Below are 24,693 nucleotides of genomic sequence, written 5' to 3'. Positions count from 1 at the left end.
CCCTCCTGACTCAGCAACAGTGTGTGCAAATACGCTGCAGAAAAAGGGCCTGTTTGCCTGTTCTTTTTAGCAGACCTTAAAGGTGCCATAATTCTGACCAATAAAGTTTCAAAGGAAGATTCAGTGTGAAGCCACCAAACCGAAACTCATTAGCACTTCGGAGACGATTTAATTTGACCTCAATAAATCCTGCCTCTCACTCATTACAGCAATGAATTGTCCCTCTTTAGGTGTCTGCTTACACTGTTGCTCTTTCTGTGTCTTTTCACCACTAAATGGTTACTTACATCCAACGCAATTAGCAAAATCTGAGGCCCAATCTGGACATTCAGACTAAGGGTGGTATCGCACCAATTTTTAGCTAGCATGGACCCACCAAAATGAATGAAGACGACTAAGTTAGGTCCATCAATTTCAATGGGTTTGCTCTGAGTAAAACAGAAATTGAAAATTGCATATCGTGTTCATTAGGTAACTGTGATGAAGTTACTAAACAACAACAAAAAATCCCCCCTAATTCAGTTTGGAGAAAATGGTAGGGTTTGAAAATTTCTCTTTTTGGCTAAATGCACCCACGTTCTAAAACAAATTACCTAAGTTGGACACTCTTGTGTGCATTCTGGCCAGCAGAGCTCATGGAACAATTCTGGATAGGAATTTACAGTCTTGGGTTTGGAGGAATTGTATAACATGTATGAAAGCAACAGCCCCTGCAATATAAGAAGAGGTTGCTGGATGAGGCCACTGGCTAATCTAATCTAGCATCCTTTTCTCACAGTGACCAACCAAATGTCTGTGGGAAAGTCTTAAGCAGGATCCAAGCACAAGAGCTAGTAGCCGATGACTATAATGTATTTTTCTTCCTATTGGTTTTAATGTATCTGTGTCGAGTTTATTGTCTATTTGTTTGGTTGTAAGCGGTTTTGGGTTACCCTGGGCAAGAGAAAGCAACTGACAAATGTAATAAACAAACAAACAACAGCTAGGAACAGATAATCAGAAGTAAAGAAAACTTTAATGTAAACAGCGTAGAGTTGGGTTGTTGTTGTTTTTTTGCAAACAGGCAGTTCATAAATTCTATTAAAGAAAAAATATCTGATGTTAGAATCCTTATTCCCTCCCACCCCAGTTGTAATCAGATTGTTATATGGGCAGCATTTAATAGATGCGTGGACATATAGCTATCATCTCTTCCAAAATTGCATTCGGATGAAGCGGGCAGGGAAGATGTCAGCAGCTGCCTCAGTCTGGTGGGGCTGGAAAAGGTTAATTTGCTGGGGGACAGTCGGTCTCCTCAGGTCTCGGCTCACAACCCGCGGTTTGAGAAAGTGCATTTGGCATCTCTGAAAAGAGGCTTACGAAGCCACAACCTAAACTGGCCCAGCCAGCGTTGCAGTTGCAGAATGACAAAAGTTCTTAAAATGGCAAAAAGAATCTACTGAAAATTTCGATACAGAGAGGAAAAGAGGATAGAGAAACCAAGACTAGTTTGGGTAAGTAGGAGGTGAAAACCAGCTCAGAGAAGTTCTGCTATAGCTGCAAGAATCGGCAGCCTCCTTAAGCTGGAGAGTTTCCAGTTTACACCAAAAGCTGGGTCAGATCAACTCTGCTTTGTTTTCACTTTTTTTTCCTCATTCTGAATTTTTTTTTTTTTAGTCTGTTAGCAGAAACTCTTGCCCCTCTTTCATTCCATTTCTGTGTTGGTATGACATATATAATGGGAAGGAGTTGCTGTTTTTAGCTGCTGGAAGGGGCATGTGGGTAGGTGAAAATTAGCAATGATACTGTGGAACTCCCTGCTACAAGAAATAGTCACAGCCACTGACTCAGGTGGCTTTAAAAGGGCTCAAGACAGCTCCATGGAAGATGAGGCTATCAATAACCACCTTACAATATCTACAAAGGGCTGTCACATGGAAGATGGAGCAAGCTTTTCTTCCTGCTGCTCTGGAGGGTAGAACTTGAACCAATGTCCTTGTTCTCCTTGCTCCAGAAGCTGCCGCCACTGCCTCCCCATCTGCCCCAGCCACCTCAGGCAATTGCCTCACTTTGCCCAACGGCAGAGCTCGGCGTGTTCAGGGGAACATTTTAAAATAAAGTCAGGAATCAAAGACGGGAATCAAATTCAAAGTGCTGGTGTTGAGCTATAAAGCCTTAAATGGTTCAGGACCACAATACTTCAAGGACCGCCTCTCGCCAAATAAACCGCCCCAGACTCTGCGTTCAGCATATGAGGCCCTCCTTCGCGTGCCTCTTCCACAAGACGTCCGGAGGGTGGCAACATGAGAACAGGGCCTTCTCTGCAGTGGCTCCCCATTTGTAATATATGGGGAAGGTCTGGCACCTTCATTATATATTTTTAGATGCCAGTCAAAAGTGTCACTCTTCAACCTGGCCTTTGGCTGATTAATATTCTACGGCTTTTTAAATGTGTTTGTGGGAGCAGGGATTAGAATAATAGAATCTTAGAACTGAAGAGTTGGAAGGGACCCCAGGGGTCATCTAGTCCAACCCCATGCAAGGCAGGAATTTCATCTAAAGCATCCATGGCAGATGGCCATCCACCTTCTGCTTAAAAACCTCCAAGGAAGGAGATTGTTTTGTTTTGTTTTCTATTTGCGCTTTTATCCTGTATTTTGTGAACTGCCCTGGCATCTTCAGAAGGAGGGGGGGTATACGAATTTAAGAAACAAGAATAAGAGCAAATAATCCATATCGCTTTCTCCTTTATGCAAGAGCCTCGCTTCTTTTCTTGCTGCATTTATGCTTTCAATAAAAGAGGGGCGGGGGGGGTTGCACACAGTTACTTGACCTATATCTTTATCTCCTCCTGCCTTAAAGCATCTATATTTAGTTTGTGGTTAAGAATGTTTTTTTCCTGTGTAAAGGTCAGGCCTCACACATCTAGGGAGGGGGCAAGGAAGAAAGAAAGAACCCTGCTTCTTGTTAAAAAGCAGGCAGGTGCATTTGCCGAAATGAAGGGGGGGTCGCAGAAGATGGGAGGTTTCTCATCTCTGAGCTGCCAGCTGCAATGGAGCAAAAAAACACAAAACTCTGTCCCACTCAACTGACTTGGTGCTCTGTTGAAAACAAGTCAAAGCACCCCCTCCTTTCGCATTGCAAGCAATTGCATTTGCACTGAACCACAATTGCAGAGAGGCATGAAACTCCTACAGGGAATTATGCTGTGGAATCCATTCCCTTGGTCTGCAGACACATATTTCATATATATATATTCATTCACTTTTAAATTTTCATGCATCCTGTCGATAGCATTCTTTGTCTCAGTTCACATGCCCTAGATGCACACGACCAAACATGCAAACACTAAAAAAAAGTGTATCTCACCAATACTGCACCATGGTTTGTGTAGTCCGCTAGCTTATTTCGCCCTGCATCATGGGTTCTGTAGTCTTCGGTGAGCAAAGGCCATTAGTACATTCATATTAGAACTTCAAGCAAAATATCTCGGCTTGAAAGCTGTACTATCATTCCATGGCAAAAGTCAGTCTGGATAGTTTTTCTGATGGAAGCGCTGCAGGTTGCTAAAAATCTGCCAGGGGTTATGAAACACAAGTGGGGAAAATGCAATTACACTCCGGCCCTGCTTTCAGACTTCTCACTGAGGCCTCTGGGTGAGAACAGGATGCTGGACTAGATGGGCTTGATCCAGCTGTCAGGCTCCATACTGTTGTCGCTCTATGCTGCCAGCCAGTGTAGGCAGAAGCCAGCCAACTAGCTGAGTCTCAGGGTTGTACTGGCCTGGAGGGTCCAGTCCAGTCCCAAGGTCAGGAGTATCTCAGTTCATGTAATCAGATGATCCGGGGGTCCAGAAAGTCGAGGGTCCAAGATCACGAGAAACAAGAAGCAGCAAGGTCTGGCCAGGAACAACAAATGTTGTTTCCAACAACTAACTGAGGCCGCAAACCCTGCTTAAGAAACCTGGAGCCAGCTGGTTCTCATCAGGAGCAAGAAGGCTGATCAGCAGCAGGTGGAGTCACTTCGCCTTCTGCTCCTTCAGGCTGCTGCTCAACAGGTGAAGCCGACTCCTGGCCAATGACACATATACCAAAGCAGTAGAACAGCAGAACGGTATCTAAATAGTGATGGGGTTTTCTTCTTTGGTGATCCCTCGTAGCCGAGTAAGATTGTCTTCCATAAACACAGTTTTAAAAGTGAGTCCGTAAGTGACTGTGGACACCAATTCTGGATCCACACGTCCTTCCACAGTGGGGACATTGGTGTCCGGGCGGGAGTTGATCACGGTGTGGATTTGCCAAGCATGCCTTCCTCTTAGCACGTTTCTCCCTTTCATCCTGAGTTCGAGTGTCTTCAAAGCCCATGACACCTTTGGTAAAGGCTGTTCTCCAACTGGAGCGCTCACAGGCCAGTGTTTCCTAATTGTTGGTGTTTATACTACATTTTTAAAAAATGTGCCTTGATACAGTCTTTAAACCTCTTTTATTGACCACCAGCAGTGATGGGGTGGAGAGTGGAAGAGCTCCAACTTCTTTGAGGGAAGAGCTCCAAAATTGGGGTGCCACTACCAAGAAGGCCCTGAATTGGAACACCAACCCTCAGCGCCAACATCTTGAATTGGGCTTGGTAGCTCACAGCCAAACAGTGCAGAGCTTTGAGTTGTCAGCAAAAATTGGCATACACACCCTGCCTCTTGCCTTCCATTCTTGCACCCTGCCTCTTGCCTTCCAGGTTGCACCACTCAGTGAATCAGCCACAGCTAAAAAGACCCTGTGCCTCCAGTGAGAAAATTGAGATCAGATTGAGAAGAACCCACAAGCTATGTACCTGTTCCTTCAGGTTGCGTGCGACTCCATCAAGGACAGGCCACCTCTATAAATCCTGGATTCGAGAACCATGACCCATATCATTTCCATCATTCTAAGATTCAGCTCCAGTTTATGGGGCTCCATGATCACTGCAGATGGTGACAGCAGCCACGAAATTAAAAGACGCCTGCTTCTTGGGAGAAAAGCAATGACAAACCTAGACAGCATCTTAAAAAGCAGAGACATCAGCTTGCCAACAAAGGTCCATATAGTTAAAGCCATGGTTTTCCCAGTAGTGATGTACGGAAGTGAGAGCTGGACCATAAAGAAGGCTGATCGCCGAAGAATGGATGCTTTTGAATTATGGTGCTGGAGGAGACTCTGGAGAGTCCCATGGACTGCAAGAAGATCAAACCTCTCCATTCTGAAGGAAATCAGCCCTGAGTACTCACTGGAAGGACAGATCCTGAAGCTGAGGCTCCAAGACTTTGACCACCTCATGAGAAGAGAAGACTCCCTGGAAAAGACCCTAATGTTGGGAAAGATGGAGGGCACAAGGAGAAGGGGATGACAGAGGACGAGATGGTTGGACAGTGTTCTTGAAGCTACCAGCATGAGTTTGACCAAACTGCGAGAGGCAGTGGAAGACAGGAGTGCCTGGCGTGCTCTGGTCCAGGGGGTCACGAAGAGGCGGACACGACTAAACTACTAAACAACAACAACAACATCCAGCTAAAGGGTCTTGAAATCAAGCTTTCCAGGAACGGTTGAGGGAGTTGGACAAGTTTAGCTTGGAAATGAGGAGGCTGAGTGGAGATATGATAACTGTCTTCAAAGATCTTAAGGGTTGTTCCACGGAAGATGGAGCAAGCTTGTTTTCTCCAGCTCTGTAAGAGAGGATCTGAACCAATGGCTTCAAGCTACAAGAAAGGAGATTCTGATTAAACACCAGGAAGAACTTTCTGACAGTGAGAGCTCTTTGACAGTGGAGTGGACTCCCTCGAGAAGTTGCAGACTCTTTTTCCATGGAGGTTTTTAAGCAGAGTTTGGATGGACATCTCTCTTGGATGCTTTTGTTGAGATTCCTGCATTGCAGGGGGTTGGACTAGATGACCTTCATAGTGCCTTCCCTCAAAGCAGTTTATGAAAACTAAAACAATAAAGTCAAGAGGCAAAAAGCAAGCATACTTAGAGGCACATGAAGATTGTTGATAGCACTTTGCCTCCAAATCCTGAGATGAAAGCTCCTAGTGCTTTCATTTAGATAAAGGTAAAGGGACCCCTGACCATTAGGTCCAGTCGTGGCCGGCTCTGGGGTTGCGGCGCTCATCTCGCTTTATTGGCCGAGGGAACCGGAGTACAGTTTCTGGGTCATCTGGCCAGCATGACTAAGCCGCTTCTGGCGAACCAGAGCAGCGCACGGAAACGGCGTTCACCTTCCCGCCAGAGTAGTACCTATTTATCTACTTGCACTTTGTGCTTTCGAACTGCTAGGTTGGCAGGAGCAGGGACCGAGCAACGGGAGCTCACCCCATCGCGGGGATTCAAACCGCCGCCTTCTGATCAGCAAGCCCAAGAGGCTCAGTGGTTTCATTTACTTGCTATCATTTACTTATTGATTAAATTTGTTTACCAACCTGCATCTGTAGATCTTAGGATGGTTCCCAAGATGCAAGAACAAAAACCACAAAATGCACAATAAAAATAAGAGCAAAAGAAGCAACAACCACAAACCAATACACACACACACAAGCACCCTGCTGCCACAAACATGTTTAAAAGGGTGTGATTCATTCATGACAACAGGGTGACTATTCCATTGGTTGGCTCACTCCCAAATTTGCAAAAAACAAAAGAAAAACAGCTTGTGAGTGTGAACTGCAGTACGTGTGTTGGGCAAGTGGGGCATTGAGTTTTGTGGCTAGAACTTTAAGACCAGAGAAGAATGGCAAACCAAGTTGATGGACTACGCTGAAATGGCAAAATTAACCGGGGAGCTCAGAAACCAAGAAGACAAGAACGGGAAAAGTTTATAATTGATTTACGAAACCTCTGTAAGCACGTTAAAACACTGGCAGGATTTTAACCACACTTTTAAAGTAACAGAAAGTATGGATAATTTAGGAGGAAATTTAAGGACTATTTGAATAAATATTGTAACATAAAAAATTAGAAACTACTTGAAAGAAACAAATAGGCCTAGGATTAAACTAAGTTATAATTAAATAAATGGGATTTAGAATATTTACAAAAGTGAATAAGATGGAATATAATAGGAAATTGTTTTAGTTTAATAATGATATTGGAAAGCTGTTACCTTTAATTACAAGGAAACTCAGAAGGGAGGGACTAGAGGAAGTCAACCAAGATGTTTAAAAGGTTGGATTTGTAAAGAATTAACTTTGTTGTTATTGTTTATCTGTTTATTGTTCCTTTTTTCTTCTTTCGTTCGTTGATGTATTTTTCTTTTCCTTTGTTTTTGTGTGTCATTCTGCTTTGTGGCTTTTGTTATAATTGTGGAAAATCCAATAAATTTTTAAAAAAGAAAAGGAAGTATGGATAATTTAGAAGTATAAAAATTTGGATAAGTAAGGCTGCACTTTGCCTCCCAGGATCCTTCAGTACATGCTCTGGTACCCCCCCCCCCCATATATTTTTTCCGAAGTCCAAGGCCTGACACTGAGGTCCCTAGGCTTCGTCGGAATGCAGCTCTGCTTACCTTACCCTGAAATGTTCCAAGTTCCTTGAAAGCATCCGCAGTGGAAGCAGGACAGGGATAAGAACAACAAGGAAGGCGCACAAAGTGAGCTCAATTTGCAGAACAGCTGCCAAGCTGCACAGACACACACTGGCATTCCTTGCATCCTCATTCCGGAACATTTCTGTGCAGCACAGTGTGCAAAAAAAAAAAAAAAGGGGGGGGGATCCAATTCTTCAAAAAGCTGCAGAGAGAAACTGGAATGCAGCCCATTTTGGGCTTTTGTGTTTGTGTGTGAAAGAGACAAAGAGAGAGGGGGAGCCAGTATCATTCGGATGTGAGGTGTGGGGGACGATGCTCTGCTATTTTCGGCAGAATCAATCAAAGGTTCAGTTTATTGGGGATCCCCAATAAAGCAGCCAAGCCTGTTTCCCCCCTGGCTGACCTGCTGTGATCCTCATGCCATGTCTGGCTGCAGCAGCTGTGGATGAGGCCAGGAAGCTGCATGCACGCACATGCACACATTGAGAGATTCGCCCCGCTGTGACCTTGCAATGCATTCACCCCATTTGCCCTTCCCTGTTCCCACCATCTGGCCATCGGGAGAAGCGCTAACTGACTCCAAAGGATGGGACAGAGGCAGACAGAAGGAGGTAGCAGCCGAGGGACCAGGAATGCCTTGCAACCTGAAGGCCTGATCCGAGCAAGGTTGGAGCTGAAGGGTGCTCAACCCACAGAAGGTGCTGGGTTCAATTCCTAATGGCAGCTCCAGGTAAGGGCGAGGAATATCCCTTTTCTGAAATCTCAGAGTTCAGCTGCCAGCCAGAGTAGACAATGCTGAGCTGAACGGAGCAATGGTCAGACTCGTTTTTAATTTCTGCAGATTCAGATACCACCTACTAGGGTCTCATCCTGCATACCAGATGGAGCTGGTAGACAGCTGCCCTTGACACAGAACTGACCTGCACCTCCATGGACAGCTGGGCTTTGAAGGTCAGCACCAAGACTTTGAATTGTGCTTGGAAACGTACTGGAAGCTAATGTAGGTCTTTCAGGACAGATGTTATGTGGTCCCGGCGGCTGCTCCCAGTCACCAGTCTAGCTGCCGCATTCTGGATTAGTTGTAGTTTCTGGGTCACCTTCAAAAGTAGCCCCACGTAGAGCGCATTGCAGTAGTCCAAGCGAGAGATAACTAGAGCATGCACCACTCTGGCAAGATAGTGTGCAGGCAGGGAGGGTCTCATCCTGCGTACCAGATGGAGCTGGTAAACAGCCACCCTGGACACAGAACTGACCTGTGCCTCCATGGACAGCTGTAAGTCCAAAATGACTCCCAGGCTGCGCACCTGGTCCTTCAGGGGCACAGTTGCCCCATTCAGGACCAGGGTGTCCTCCACACCTGCCTTCCCCGTGTCCCCCCAAAACAGTACTTCTGTCTTGTCAAGATTCAACCTGACCAGATGGCTCTTGATCCCTTCCAACCCTACAATTCTACCTTTCTATGAATCGCCCCTTGCCTCCGTAAAGGGGAAAAAGCTATGCATGTTCATCTCAGCCACAGTTAAGCAACCAGAGCATGGTCCTTATACAGCTGACACACAAGATCTGCACCTGGCCTGCAGGCCCATCTTCTGTTTATTTCACTGCTAGGTGCCTTGGACCAAGGAGAAGGCAGCGGGGAATGACGATCCGCCCTAGTGAGCCCGATCCACCTGCAGGGCCCAGCTGCATCTCCTGGCGGGCAACTGGGACCCGGGCGAGGTGAAATCGAGCACAGGCTTGTGGCTGGCTGGTGGCGATGTTGCAGGGATGTTTTCGCACTAATACCAAGAGCAAAACAAGAATTATATCTGCTGTTGTGAGTCAAACTGAGAATCTGTTTGTGCGACAAGCACGGCTTGAGGCAGGAAGAGAAACTGTGGGGCTTAGTCAAGACAAGCGCTGCCTGCAGACGCTTGCAAGGGGCCCGGGAGTTTGGCCTCCCAAACCTGTGATGGTCTCTTTATTTCTTTGTTCAAATGTGCTTATTTGTTTATATATCTCTTCCCATCACCCACCCAAGCGCTTGGTGCAGAGCGATATTTTCAGAAAACAGCTTTGCATATTGAATATCACAGATACACATAACTCATTCGCAGGGCCTGTTAACAGTGGTGGGAGAATTGCACAACAGCTAGAAAGTTCATCGTGGCTCTAGGCGTTGTGATGATGTGATGTGGTCGAAGTCTGTGGGAACCCAGGTTCAGTTCTTCAGGAACTTTATTTGGGAAAACACAAGAGAGAGAGAGAGAGAGAGAGTTTTACATAACAAATTTGCAGTCAAACATTAAACATCAACATCATCATTTAGGATTCCCTGATTCCATCAACTCCCCTCCACCCTTCCATGGTTACCATTATCAATCTTTTTTTCAACTGCCTTCCTTATTTTCTCTAATTTTAAGAAAATAATCCATTTTTACCATAGTTCTTTGTATATTACAGTGGTACCTCAGGTTACATACGCTTCAGGTTACATACGCTTCAGGTTACAGACTCTGCTAACCCAGAAATAGTGCTTCAGGTTAATAAATAATAATAATAATAATAAATTTTATTTATATCCCGCCCTCCCCAGCCGAAGCCGGGCTCAGGGCAGCTAACAACACTAAAATAGTGCAACATTATAAAAATTAATTAAAATCAAAATTGATGGCAACATAAACTAAATTTTTGTAAAGATTGCCAAAGGAGGGAGTCAGGCTGCACCCTGACCAAAGGCCTGTGGAACAGCTCTGTCTTGCAGGCCCTGCGGAAAGATGTCAAGTCCCGCAGGGCCCTAGTCTCTTGTGACAGAGCGTTCCACCAGATTGGGGCCACAGCTGAAAAAGCCCTGGCTCTAGTTGAGGCCAGCCTAACTTCTCTGTGGCCTGGGACCTTCAAGATGTTTTTATTTGAAGACCGTAAGTTCCTCTGTGGGGCATACCAGGAGAGGCGGTCCCGTAGGTACGAGGGTCCTAGGCCGTATAGGGCTTTAAAGGTTAAAACCAGCACCTTAAACCTGATCCTGTACTCCACCGGGAGCCAGTGCAGTTGGTAAAGCACTGGATGAATGTGATCCCATGGCAGGGACCCCGTAAGGAGTCTCGCTGCGGCATTCTGCACCCGCTGGAGTTTCTGGGTCAGTCTCAAGGGCAGCCCCACGTAGAGCAAGTTACAATAATCCAGTCTGGAGGTGACCGTCGCGTGGATCACAGTGGCTAGGTCAGGGCGAGAGAGATAAGGGGCCAACTGCTTAGCTTGGCGGAGATGAAAAAATGCCGCCTTTGTTATAGCTGTAATCTGCGCCTCCATGGAGAGGGAGGTATCGAAGATTACACCCAAACTCTTAACGGACGGTGCTGGCACTTATTGCACCCCCGCAAGAGATGGGAGTTGCCCCCTCAATCCCATATCGTCCCGTCCCAGCCAGAGGACCTCTGTCTTTGAAGGATTTAACTTCAGTTGGCTCCCACGTAACCATCCAGCCACAGTTTCCAAGCATCTGATCAGTAAGAACTTTGCTTCCGGATGAGAACAGAAATCATGCTCCGGCAGCGCAGCAGCAGCAGGAAGCCTCATTAGCTAAAGTAGTGCTTCAGGTTAAGAACAGTTTCAGGTTAATAACGGACCTCCGGAACGAATTAAGTACTTAACCTGAGGTACCACTGTACAAGCATTACTCAAATCCTTCCAAAGTTTTTAGTTGTTTGCAGTGTTCTCCTAAGTACCGTATTTTTCCGTGTATGAGACTAGGGTTTTTTTAACCCCAAAATTAGGTTTAAAATTGGGGCTCGTCTTATACATGGGTAGTGCTGAGGAGTGTTTTCTTAATTTGGAGTCCCCCAAAATACACTGTGGGGTCTTATAGATGGGAAAATACGGTATGTTGAAAGCTTTCCCCATTTCTTCTTAAAGTTCTTCTCTTCTTGGTTTCTGATTTTCCAGGTCAATTTCACCATTTCGGCTCAGTCCATCATCCATTCATCTCTGGTTGGAACTTTATCGTCTTTCCATCTCTGGGCCAGTAGCAGTCACACTGCTGTCGTCGTATTTGGGAAAACTCTTGTAACTATCACCATTTTGCAGCCTAGCCATCCTTGCAGGCTTGTGCAGAGAGCGCTGTGGAGGGAAACCATGTTTGCCACCCTGAGCAACTTGGAAAAGGGATGGGATAAAAACAGTTGGTAGCTTTATCTACAGAAATAAAGGGTTTTTTTTTTTCCTTTTCCTTTTACTGTGTACACTCTTATTCCCCCCCCCAATAATATTTATTAAGTTTCGTACAAATACAACACATACTATAGAACCAATGAAACAAAAAGAAAAGAAAAAGAAAAAAGAATTAAAACAAATATAGCAAATAATAACCAAAAATATAACCACAAACACATAGACAATAAAAGTTAATTAATTAGTTAAACTTCTAACTTCATAAACATATTGCTTGACTTCCTCTAATTCCATCTGAATTTCCAATATCATTATTAAAAAACAACAACAATATTCCGATTATAATCAAATTTCTTAACTTTTCTTAACATTCTATGTCTCATTTAATTATTTAAACCCTAATTTAATCCTAGGCCTATTTAGTACTTTCAAGTAGCTACTAATCTTTAATATTGCAATATTTATTCAAATAGTCTTTAAATTTCTTCCAATCTTCTTGATATTCCTCTACTTTCTGGTCTCTTTCTTTACTGTGTATGCTCTTAGAACAACAAACACTTATTGGGATGTAACCAATTGCTGGAAACCACAGGAGGCCAGAGTTGTTCTTGTACTGGTATGCCCTGCGGAGGACCTTAAGGTCCACAAATAACAACAGTTTGGAAGTTCTGAGCCTCAAGGAGGTTAGATTGGTCTCAACCAGGGCCAGGGCCTTTTCAGCACTGGCCCCGACTTAGTGGAACGCTCTGTCACAAGAGACCAGGGCCCTGCGGGACTTGACATCTTTCCACAGAGCCTGCAAGACGGAGCTGTTCCACCTGGCCTTTGGTTTGGACTCAGTCTGACCCTTATGTTTCCTTCCCCTTATGCTTTTGATCCATGGGCTACTTTTAAAACGAGGCTGCATTTTAAATTGGTCCCCCCCTCTCTTTCCCCCCTATGATGTTTTTACTGTGATTTTATTGGTGTTAGCCTCCCTGAGCCCGGCTCTGGCCGGGGAGGGAGAGGTACTACTAATAATAGTGATAATTATTATTATTATTATTACTTGAAACTTGCTCCCCCCCCCACTTGAACCTTGCTTGTGGGTTCCCCATGGATATCTGGTTGGCCACTGTGAATAAAGGATGCTGGTAGGCCATTGGCCTGATCCAACACTATTTTCTCATCAAAGTTGCAGGTACCGGTGCTTCCAAAAACCAGTTTGCTGATGTTCTGGACATGACAAACAGTTGGCATCATGTTTTCAAGATCTGGCTCCCTGGGAATACGGAGGTGGAAGCACAGCCATCCTAGCGAGTAGCCATCAATAGCCTCTGTGGTGTAGTGGTTAAGAGCGGTAGTCTTGTAATCTGGGGAACCGGGTTCGCATCTCCGCTCCTCCACCTGCAGCTGCTGGGTGACCTTGGGCCAGTCACACTTCTCTGAAGTTTCTCAGCCCCACTCACCTCACAGAGTGTTCGTTGTGGGGGAGGAAGGGAAAGGAGAATGTTAGCCGCTTTGAGCCTCCTGAAGGGGAGTGAAAGGCGGGATATCAAATCCAAACTCCTCTCCTCCTTCTTCTTCTTCTTCTTCTTCTTCTTCTTCTTCTTCTTCTTCTTCTTCTTCTTCTTCTTCTCCTCCTCCTTCTCCTCCTCCTCCTCCTCCTCCTCCATGAATTTGTCCAATCTTCTTTTAAAGGCTTGGTGGCCATCACTGCCTCCTGTGGCAGGGAGTTCCATACTTTAACTCTGCGCTGCGTGAAGAAGTCTTTGCTTTAATCTGTCCTGCATCTTCCAGACTTCAGATTCATTGAATGTCCGCAAGTTCTAGTGTTAGGAGAGAAACTGCTGCCAGTTAAGGATAAATAATATTAAGCTAATACTAATACTAAGACCAACAATCTGATTCAGTGTAGGGCAGCTTGCAATATGCTTGGGAGTTCTAGAAAACTTTTTGATCTCACTTATGAGTATTGTTTAGATTTTCCCCATCCAAAAACTGCCGAAGTGTATCTGTACAGGAAACAGATGAACAGCGCTCCCAGGGGATCAAAGGACAGAGAGAAGCGAAAGAAGGAAAGAAGGAAAGAAGGAAAGAAGGAAAGAAAGAAAGAAAGAAAGAAAGAAAGAAAGAAAGAAAGAAAGAAAGAAAATGATTATATACCGGTAATAAATCTCCAGAAAGGGGAAACAATTATTTGCATGACTGTTACATTTTTATTCCTGCCCTTTGCACAATGCACAATAGGAGAACTCATTGCCACATCATCATCATCATCTTTATTATGGTCCAGAGACCCAACAAATCGTTACAAAGCAATACACAATTCAGACAGCCTACCTCCAGGTTAAACAAGCATTTTGTTCAGAATATAGGGATTATTGGTTCTTGCAACCACTGCTAAAAACTTTGCCACTGCTAATGTTCTAGCATTTGTCCGGTCTTCCAATAGGAGCCTGACAGAGTGAGCCTCTGATTTTCCCGGGAAGGGTACCAGCAAGGGTAGTATCAGTTCAGCCCTGGCTCGCTCATATTTTGCACAGTGCAACAAAATATGTTTTATGGAATCGATGTCTTGGGCACACGAGCAAAGTCTGTCCTGGTAGGGAACTCCTCTCAACCTGCCATCCAACACTGCAGAAGGAAAGACCTTTAGTCTGGCTTTGGTGAAAAGCCTTCGATAGTTTGGTACTGTCGGGTTTTTAATGTAAGATGTTAACTTAAAGACATGCCCATGTTGTACTCCTACTGCCAGCGGACTACAGACTGCGTGTGATCGAGATTGCAAGTCACTGTCTGCATTGCCACAAGAAGATGTGAAAACCACTAGAATGGTATTTGAAAGACAAGCAAGAGCTGGGACAAAATGTTGCAGCGTGGAGTGATGCTGTTCAGGCAGCCTGCCATCTTACAAGATGCTAAATTCCAGTCTCTCTCCCAGAGCAAATCTCAAAGCTGTCCAGCAACCATCAATGCAGTTTCCCCTGTCCTAAGGCATTTCACAATTAGAAGCAAATCCAGAAATAAGAATGGGGGGGGGGGGAATAAATAAACAAAACTAATAAATGCTTTTTTTCTTCTTTTTTTTGCAGCCACTGGGAGTTATGCTTCAGGTTCTATGGGAAACCTTTCTAGCCAGCCCTAATGGGGCAACTTCTGGAGTTTCCCTTCTCTGATTTCTTGGACGCCGTGATCAAACCTGGAATGATCCTCAGGAACGTTGAGGAGCCACTGGAGAAGGTAAATGACCCTAGGGAAGGGGAGACGTTCTCTGGGCTGGATTCCATTGGAGGTTCCAGCCGCCTCATTAGTCATCGCCGGAAGGCAGAGCCCCTGGCCTGGCTTCCTGATTCGCCAGACTGACTGATGTGACCCTGTGCTTTTGAGAACACTGAGTTAGCTTTCGTTCGGGATGACCTCGTTGCAATGGCATCATTCTCCGACGCCCAGAATAGATGCGAGTGAAGGCCAGAGGTGAGGTTCTGAACTCATTGGCCTTAATATGAGACCAAACCGATTTTATGCCAGAGGGGGGATTTTTCATTTTCATTAATTTTCAATATAGGGACAAACCTGCAATCAGTTACAGCTCCCCACCCGTAACAACCCCAGATATGTCCAGCTGTAATAGCAATAATAAAATAAAACATTAACTCAAGAGCTAGTAATTTAGAAAGCGTCGTTTCCGTGCGTCTCGGTTTGGTTTCTAAGCATGTTCTTCTTTTGCTACAAATGAAATAAAAGCAGACCACATTTTGTAAAAGTTTTGTAGATTCGTATGTTGTCTTCTTTCTCATAAAATTATAGAAATGTAGAATTGGAAGGGATCCTAAGGGTCATCTAGTCCAACCCCCAGCAGTGCCCTTTTTTTGTAGAACCTAGCCCTGTCTTTAGCATATACGCCACCCGGGTGCAAAGATTCGCCCAGCGCCCCCAAATTTAGTTTAGCCCCCAAATTAACTTTTATTATGCTTGCGTCAGTCACCACGCTTACGCTTTATCTCTTGTTGTGAATGACAAGTGCCGTCGTTGAATCTGACAAGCGCCACTGTTGTGAATGACAAGTGTGGTGCATCTTTGGTAAATTGGGTCCTCCCTTAAAGAGGGCACGTGTTGCGGTGAGACCTGACAACCAAACCCTGTGTTGTGGGTGGGTACGATTGTTTAACCGCAACACCCTATTGGTAGGTCCCTCGATGCTGGGCTTAATCAGGCCAATGGGATGCAAGCTACACGGATCAAGGGACCTATATATACCTATGCACGTGACCCAGAGCTTCCTCTTTCGACGCGTGCATTGGAACCCCCGCCCACCTCTCCCTACTTTTAGGGCTTTGCGCTTGACCTTGCTATGCCGTCGTGTGTCGTCTGTCGTTGGGACAGGGGCATGGCAGGAATTTTCCCCACTTGGCTGATTGGCTGTTGCCATTTGGGTTTTGCCTCCCGTGTCACAATTTGTAAGGTTGCAGAAAGGCTCTGGTTCAGGTGATAGGGATGGGAGAACGCTCTCGCCATCCCTATGTGAAGGGTATTCCGTTAAAGGAATCCAGGGACTAGATGGTTTGGTCAAACCATGAGAGGGGGTTGTGCCTGTGCCTGCAAGAAGTGAGGTTACAGGGAACCAGGCAGAGGGCCTTCTCGGTGATGGCACCGCCCTGTGGAACACCCTCCCACCAGATGTCAAAGAGAAGAACAACTACTAGACTTTTAGAAGACATCTGAAGGCAGCCCTGTTTAGGGAAGCTTTTAATGTTTAACAGACCACTGTATTTTAATACTTTGTTGGAAGCCGCTCAGAGTGGCTGGGGAAACCAAGGCAGACGGGCGGGGTATTATTATTATTATTATTATTATTATTATGGCTCGGGTGTCTTGGCAACAGGACACTGGACTTAATGGGCAATTGGGCTGATCCTGTTAGAATCCTATAACTGTAGAGCAGAAGGGATTGCCAAGAGTCATCTAGTCCACCTCCTGCAAGAATCCTTGGCAGATGACCATCCAACCTCTGCTTAAAAACTTTCAAGGGATGAGAGTCCACTCCCAAGGGACTCGATTCCACTGTTGAACAGCTCTTACAATCAAAAAGCTATTCCTATTGTCCAAGTATCTAGATCAGCCTTTCTCCACCTGTGGGTCCCCAGATGTTGTTGAACTACAACTCCCATCACCCCTAGCTAGCAAGGCCAGAGCTCAGGGATGATGGGAGTTGTAGTCCAACAACATCTGGGGACCCACAGGTTGGGAACCGCTGATCTAGATAGATAGATTCTCCCCCAAAATTGCAAAACCACAGTGAAACATCACACATGACAACTTCCCTATGCAGGGCTGCCTTGAGATGTCTTCTGAAAATCAGATGGTTGTCTATTTCCTTGACATCGGATGGGAGGGCGTTCCACAGATAATAACAATGTATTCTTCTATGTTTCCATTATTATTTTGGGAGGAGTGTTAATAGAGAAAGTCGGTTTAGATCAGCATCAGCAAAAACCTGACGCACAGGACACATTTCTGCATTAACTGTACCAATCTGATTGCAACGAATTTAAATGAGAGGCCGTGATCACAGCCGTGCAACTCAAGTCATAGTCAAAGCCAGCATAACTGTACTTTCTCATCTGTCTAATAAACCACCACAGTTCTGGTGGAATGGAAATCACACCCAGTCAAGAAACAGCGCTCTTATCTGCTGTTCAAGATTATTTCCATAAACACTCATCCCTTTTCAGGAGCACAGAAAACTGCAGGGCCTTCTCTTAGCTCCCCCCCCCCCCCAGAAAAAACCCGCAGACTTAAATGGGAATCCCCACATATAATTGATATGTAAATACTGCAAGCGAATTGTGAGAAATTTCAGAAGCCTACGCCTATCCTAGGCACTTTTGAAGATAAATTAGATAAAACCAGTATGTACCAAATGTTCTCCCATTTTGATTTTCAGACGAAAAGTCGCCTTTTTGTGGTGACGTTGCAAATAACATGTGCTTTTCTTTCACTCCTGTTTTCTTCTATTGTTTTCTTGATCCGCCGCAGCTGTTTTTTTGGCATTGGTTCTCCTCCCCTTTGTAATTCCTTCTACCTGGCTGTAGACAATCAGGGAACACATTCACAGGAATGTGTGTTATTGGGTTCCTGTTGTTTTTATTGTGATTATGGAGTTTGCGGTTTAATATTTTGATTTTACTCTGTAAACTGCCCTGAGGCCTGCAGGTATAGGGTGGAATATAAACTCAACAACAACAAGAACAACAACAGAAGGGGGGGTTAGGTCTGGGTTATCAGAATGACCACATTCCCTCATACGAAAGTGTCTAGGCTCAGAGATATTCAGGGAAGCCCTTTCTCTCTGTTCCATCTCCCTCACAGCCCTGCTTGGTAGTGGCACGGGACAGAGGCTTCTTGGTGGCTGCTCCCAGACACTTTCTGCCGAGAGAAGTTAACCTGCCTCCCTCCTTCATGTCGTTTTGCCAGCAATTGAAGACATCCTTGTTCCAACAGGCCTTTGGGAACTGACTGCTTTTAAGGAAAGAGCTGGTGCTGCCATATTTTCATTGTAATTATCTTCTAAGTTTTAATAGAGCTTATAGATCTCTAAGGAAATCAGTCCTGAGTGCTCACTGGAAGGACAGATCCTGAAGCTGAGACTCCAATACTTTGGCCACCTCAGGAGAAGAGAAGACTCCCTGGAAAAGACCCTGATGTTGGGAAAGATGGAGGGCACAAGGAGAAGGAGACGACAGAGGACGAGATGGTTGGACAGTGTTCTCGAAGCTACCAGCATGAGTTTGACCAAACTGCGGGAGGCAGTGGAAGACAGGAGGGCCTGGGGTCTGGTCTAAGGGGTCACGAAGAGGCAGACACAACAAAACGACTAAACAACAACAACAACAGATCTCATTTTATGTGTGCGTAAATTAATGCTAAACTGTTTTTAATGATTGCTCCCTGCCCCCAACCTTTTCCAGCTGTTTCTGTTTTAGCTGTAATCCACCTTGGGTTAACTAAGAATAATAAGAATAATTAGATAATAAGAATAATTGTGAGACTCAGAAGCCAGTCATGGCCAAACACAGAGGGCAAAGGATGCCAATGGAGAGGACGGCGAAAACTTCTGTGTAATAGTCACATGGGTGATTCCAGCCAATCTGGGAGCGGGAAACCACATAATGAGCATGATGATATCACAGTGTAGGGTATATATTTCTAGAGATGCTGCGTAGACTGTATTTCTAGCAGATACATACTCTACATCACAGTGTCCATCAGATTTGGCGATGGGGTGACATCACAGAAGACAAACAAAATGGCGGGTTTCCCATTGGGGCATCTGGTCGGCCACTGTGAGAAGAGGATGTTGGACTAGATGGACCATTGGCCTGATCCAGCTGGCTCTTCTAATGTTCTTACTGTGTTTCCACCTGAAATGGTACATACCCTAGAGGCCTTTTATGGCTACCCAACAATCCTCTGAATTACCTTTTGAACACAACATTTGTTGTTGTTTAGTCATGTCCGACTCTTCGAGACCCCATGGACCAGAGCACGCCAGGCACTCCTGTCTTCCACTGCCTCCCGCAGTTTGGTCAAACTCATGCTGCTAGCTTCGAGAACACTGTCCCACCCTCTCATCCTCTGTCATCCCCCTCTCCTTGTGCCCTCCATGTTTCCCAACATCAGGGTCTTTTCCAGGGAGTCTTCTCTTCTTATGAGGTGGCCAAAGTCTTGGAGCCTCAGCTTCAGGATCTGTCCTTCCAGTGAGCACTCAGGGCTGATTTCCTTAAAAATGGAGAGGTTTGATCTTCCTGCAGTCCATGGGGCTCTCAAGAGTCTCCTCCAGCACCATATACAATATATTTCTTTACAGCATTGGACTTTCCTTTCGCTTCCAGGCATATCTGCAAACGGGGTGACCTTTCGGCTTTGGCCCAGCCACTTCATCAGCTCTGAATCTACTTGTACTTGTCCCCCGCTCTTCCTCAGTAGCATGTTGGATGCCTTCCGACCTGAGGGGCTCATCTTCCAGCGTCATAACTTTTATATGCCTGTTGTATTTGTCCATGGAGTTTTCTTGGCAGGGATACTGGAATGGCTTGCCGGTTCCTGCTCCAGGTGGATCACGTTTGGTCAAAACTCTCCACTATACACCTGTCCATCTTGGGTGGCCCTGCACAGCATAGCTCATAGCTTCTCTGAGTTATTCAGTGATCCATGAAGGAGGAAGAATAAGAAGAAGAGTTTGGATTTGATATCCCGCCTTTCACTCCCTTTAAAGAGTCTCAAAGCGGCTAACATTCTCCTTTCCCTTCCTCCCCCACAACAAACACTCTGTGAGGTGAGTGGGGCTGAGAGACTTCAAGGAAGTGTGACTGGCCCAAGGTCACCCAGCAGCTGCATGTGGAGGAGCGGAGACGCGAACCCGGTTCCCCAGATTACGAGACTACCGCTCTCAACCACTACACCACACTGGCAACATTACTCCATACCTTACCCTAACCTGAACCTCCATAGACCACATAACAAGACACCATCCAACCGCCTTAGGGACTCCATTCCAGATTTGTGTAGGGTTTACTCCTTAGCCTTTTTTCTCTCCTGAAGACATCCCACAAGACAGTGGAAGCTTAGCACCAGAGTCTTCCTTCTCCTAGATGGGCTCCCTTCCCAGGTGGACGAGCCCCATCTCCCCCTCACTTCCCTCTACGGCACGTGCAGAAACTGCCTTCTTGACCATGGGACTCACTCTTGGTCTTGTCCGCTGAATCTTCTGGAGTCTATCTTCACATGCAGTCCCCAACTCGCTGAGGGTTTGAGAGCCATTGGGTGCCTTCACATGATTTAGCTGGCCAGTCAAAGCCTTTCCCTAGGTGTGGCCATTGTCGCATGCTGGCAGCTTCTAGGAGCCACAGGTGAGAGCTGAGTGAAGGGTGGGGTACCAAAGGCGGACAACTACTCCAGAAGGAGTGCTGTGCCCCTCCCACCAGAGGTGCTACCCTTCCCTAACAGCCATACACCCCAGTGAGCTTCATGGCCAAGGGGGAACAGAACCCTAGTCTCTCCCAGGTTCTAGTCCAGGGGAAGGCAAGCTAAGGCCCGTGGGCCAGATGTGGCCCAATCGCCTTCTCAATCTGGCCCAGGAACGGTCCGAGAATCCACGTGATTTTACATGAGTAGAATGTGTCCTTTTATTTAAAATGCATCTCTGGGTTATTTGCGGGGCCTGGCTGGTGTTTTTACATAAGTAGAATGTGTTAGAATTCCTGCTCCGTGATTGCAGTCATGGGATTGTTGCCTATTACATGACGGTGCATATTTTGACTCCACAGAGTGGGAAGTGACGGAGACAGGATGTTTGTGTAACTGTTCCGTGAAGTGGAACTATTGTCCTTTGTTCTTTTTCTCTTTGCTGTCTGATGCTAGAGAGAGAGGGAGCCATGTTGCAGTGCTCCGTGTGTGTTTATATGTAAATAAAGTAGATTAGCCAACATGCTGAATTGCTGAGGTCTGTTACACAAGCTGCGAAGACTTTGCGGATCCCTAAGTGTGCCAATATCTGTTGGCAAAGGTTGCTGTGATGTCCGGGCTGAAGAAAGCTTATGAAGCTCCCAAACGATCGACCAGGAGGGAGAGAACATGCCAGTCGGGCATGTGTCTCTGCCAGGGTCCTACTCGAGTGTAGGACGAGCTCCTGACAGAATGTGTGCTTTTATTTAAAATCATCTCTGGGTTATTTGTGGGGTATAAGAATTTGTTCATTCCTCCCCCCCCCCCAATATAGTCCAGCCCACCACATGGTATGAGGGACGGTGGACCGGCTCACGGCTGAAAAAGGTTGCTGACCCCTGTCCTAGTCTAACACAGGGTCTAAAGTTTTCCAGAGGACAGGACTTTCTGCGGTGCTGGGTAAGGCTGAACGGGCACACCCACCCATCCAAATAAAATTTCACAGTAATATTTCATCCCTGGCAGCTGATGGGCTGTAATTTTTATGCCCCACTTTCCAGAGGGGAGCAGAAAATTAGCAACCTGGCAGAAGGCTGGGCAGTTAGCTACTGATTCAGATCTTGGGAGCTGTCTGCGGAGGGAGGGATATTTTTTTTTTGGGGGGGGGGTGTCATTGGAATGATAGCAAAGTGGTGGGCCTGCCTTACCTGCAAGGCCCAACCTGTGGATATTTGCAGATACTGAACAAGCAACCCCTCCCCAATATGCTGTTCTTGGTAGCAATGAACTCATGTCCAAAACCTAATAATAATAATAATAATAATAATAATAATAATACATATTGTCAGGGTTGGATTAGATTACCCTTGGGGTATCTTCAAACTCTACGATTCTGTGGCAGGTTTCGGTTTTCAGTTTCATTTTCCCATGCTTGGCAGGCCTCCTGGGGTCATCCTGAATTCTGAGCATGTTCTCCAAGCCTTGTGCATCTTCTCCTTGTTTTGAGTCCCCATTGCATTCTGTAGACGCTGACAAGTTTGCGGGCACATGTGCTAAACCCTGTCTGTGGTGCCTACTCCTATTACCCAAAAAGATGAGACCAGAGTATGGGTTCAAATTGGCCACAACTTTATTGAGCTTCAGAAGTGGTAAACTTGGCACAGGCCTTGGCAGGCAACCCTCTCAGCCCGTCTGGCTGAGGATACGCAGGCAGATGAGGTTCAGTGAGAGGGGACTGCAAGGCGCAAACTTACACAGTATGCCCTTCCACCGACCTCGTCCCAGGAGTTTGATCTACATGCTGCCGCTCTAGGGCCAGGGACTCCCGGTTTTTGCCCTTTAATGGGCCCTGCATGTGCCACCGCATGGGGAGGGAGCATAAATGCATCCCCCCCAACTTGATGTTAGACTAAAGGATACCTTGCCAAGGCCTAAAACCGCCACCTGAGGCCCTAAGGGCATCGCCACCAAGTCCCACAACTGAGGACCAATCAAGCCCTGTAGTCTACCCAGTCCCTAAGGGTAGCCAGCCAGAGGTCATTACCCAGTGAGGTCAGGGGCACTCCATCCTCCCTGAATAGGTCAACCTTATCTGCCCTGATGGTGGGATGTGGGATAGAGAACCCGCCAATTTGCCGCATAGTATCGCGTATGGCCCTGTTGATTTTTTCCACAGCATAATTGCTGTGAGAGGGATTGGAACCTCCCCTCCAGCTCATGTCCCAAACCAAATAATAATAATACATATTGTCAGGGTTGGATTAGATTACCCTTGGGGTATCTTCAAACTCTACAATTCTGTGACAGGTTTCGGTTTCCAGTTTCATTTCCCCATGCTGGGTGGGCCTCCTGGGATCACCCTGAATTCTGAGCATGTTCCCCAAGCCTTGTGCATCTTCTCCTTGCTTTGAGTCCTCATTGCATTCAGTAGACGCTGACAAGCTTATTGAATTGTGGGAGCAAATGGAAGAGGCTGAACACAGAGCTCTAAATGAGGGACAAGGAGCAAAGGGGTATGCAAGGAAGCTGGAGAAACGAGGTGGTAGACTGTGAAGCAGACTCAGTGAGCCAGGGCAGGAGGGAGTGGGGCTGGGTGTGGGGAGGAGTGTCGGTGGATGATTCACAGATAATGGCCCAGAGCAGGGTCCCGTGAACTCTGAGCCAAAAAGGCGGAGAAGGATTCAGGAAGAGGGTAATTGGAGCCAATGGTGAAATCTAAGCACATCACACAGATTAGTTTCAGTTGCATAATGAATTCCAGTTGAAGAATTTGATCTGCATGGGACTTGGACGCTCTTTTTGCAGAAGAGGGTGTCTGACATTGGAGTGCCTTTCAGGATAAGGCCCATAACTCACCGGGAGAGCAGGCAGGTTGCATGCAGAACACCTCAGGTTCAATCCTGGTCATATCTCCAATTGTTCTTTTTCAAGCGACAGGGTAGCTGTTGATGGCAAACAGCAACTCTTCAAGGAGCACCTTTGAGCTGTGAACTGGCTGCTTTGATGGGACTAGTTAAACTACGGAACTCACTCCCACAAGATGTTGTGGTGGCCACCAAACAATGTGAATGGCTTCAAAAGGGGACTGGACCAATTCGTGGAGAACAGGAGCTACTAACTGCCACGAGCCACCATATTCAGTCACAATATACCCATTGCTGGAAAGGTCAGGATTGGAGAGTCCTGTTGCTCTCAGGCCTACATCAAAACTGCCTTATACAGAGTCAGACCAATGCTCCACTTAGCTCCGTATTCTCTAGCTCAGACACTCTACGGCTGAACTTCCCCCGTGGGCATCTTGGAGGATGCTGGACTAGATGATGAGCCACTGACCCTATCTAGCAGGCTCTCCTTACATTCTTACGGAATAAGTAGGTGGTGATGTCTTCATTACAGAGGTGCATTCCTGCTGGTTTACTAGAGAGAGAGGGAGGCTTGTTTTGTTTTTCCCTCCTCACATCAGCATCTGAGTCACCCTCTTGACTAAGCCGACTAAACTCTTGCTGGAGACGTCTGTTAGCCCTAACAGTCTGAGCAGCAAGCCCATCTCTTCTGGTGCTCTGCAAGTCACAGATAACGAGGAGGAAGCGAAGGGAACTTGACACCGAGGTGGAAATGATGAGCGTTTGGATCCAACGGGGACTGAATAATGCATGAAGGCTAAGCAGATCCCTGCCCTTGATGGATCAGGCCAAGGGTTCATCTGATCCAGTGTCTGGATTCCAGCTGTGCTCAGCCCAGGTGGCTTGGAGAAACCCACAAGTCCCCCGTCGTTTCACCCAGTGCCTGGTACTTGCAGGTACACAGCCTCTGCTCCTGGAAGCCCCATCTCACCATCCTGAACCCATAAATAGATGATGATGAAGAAGAGTTTGGATTTGATATCCTGCTTTATCACTACCCAAAGGAGTCTCAAAGTGGCTCACAATCTCCTTTCCCTTCCTCCCCCGCAACAAACACTCTGTGGGGTGAGTGGGGCTGAGAGACTTCAGAGAAGTGTGACTGGCCCAAGGTGCAGATGGAGGAGCGGGGAAGCGAACCCGGTTCACCAGATTACGAGTCCACCGCTCTTAACCACTACACCACACTGGC

The 24,693-nt window shown here is 46.3% G+C and overlaps 1 long non-coding RNA gene across 1 annotated transcript; it reads left to right on the top strand.

Annotated features, from left to right (window-relative positions):
• Window positions 1-11,561: 11,561 nt before the first annotated feature.
• LOC310678554 lies at window positions 11,562-23,726 on the top strand. The gene is made up of 3 exons (XR_014511846.1): window positions 11,562-11,686; window positions 14,751-14,898; window positions 23,533-23,726. It is a non-coding gene; the product is annotated as an uncharacterized lncRNA (long non-coding RNA).
• Window positions 23,727-24,693: the final 967 nt, after the last annotated feature.

This window comes from Podarcis tiliguerta (assembly GCF_965153285.1).
Source record: "Podarcis tiliguerta genome assembly, chromosome: 5".
NCBI lineage: Eukaryota > Metazoa > Chordata > Lepidosauria > Squamata > Lacertidae > Podarcis > Podarcis tiliguerta.
The sequence above is the reverse complement of the archived record's forward strand: the minus strand, read 5'-3'. Positions and strand labels throughout refer to the sequence as shown.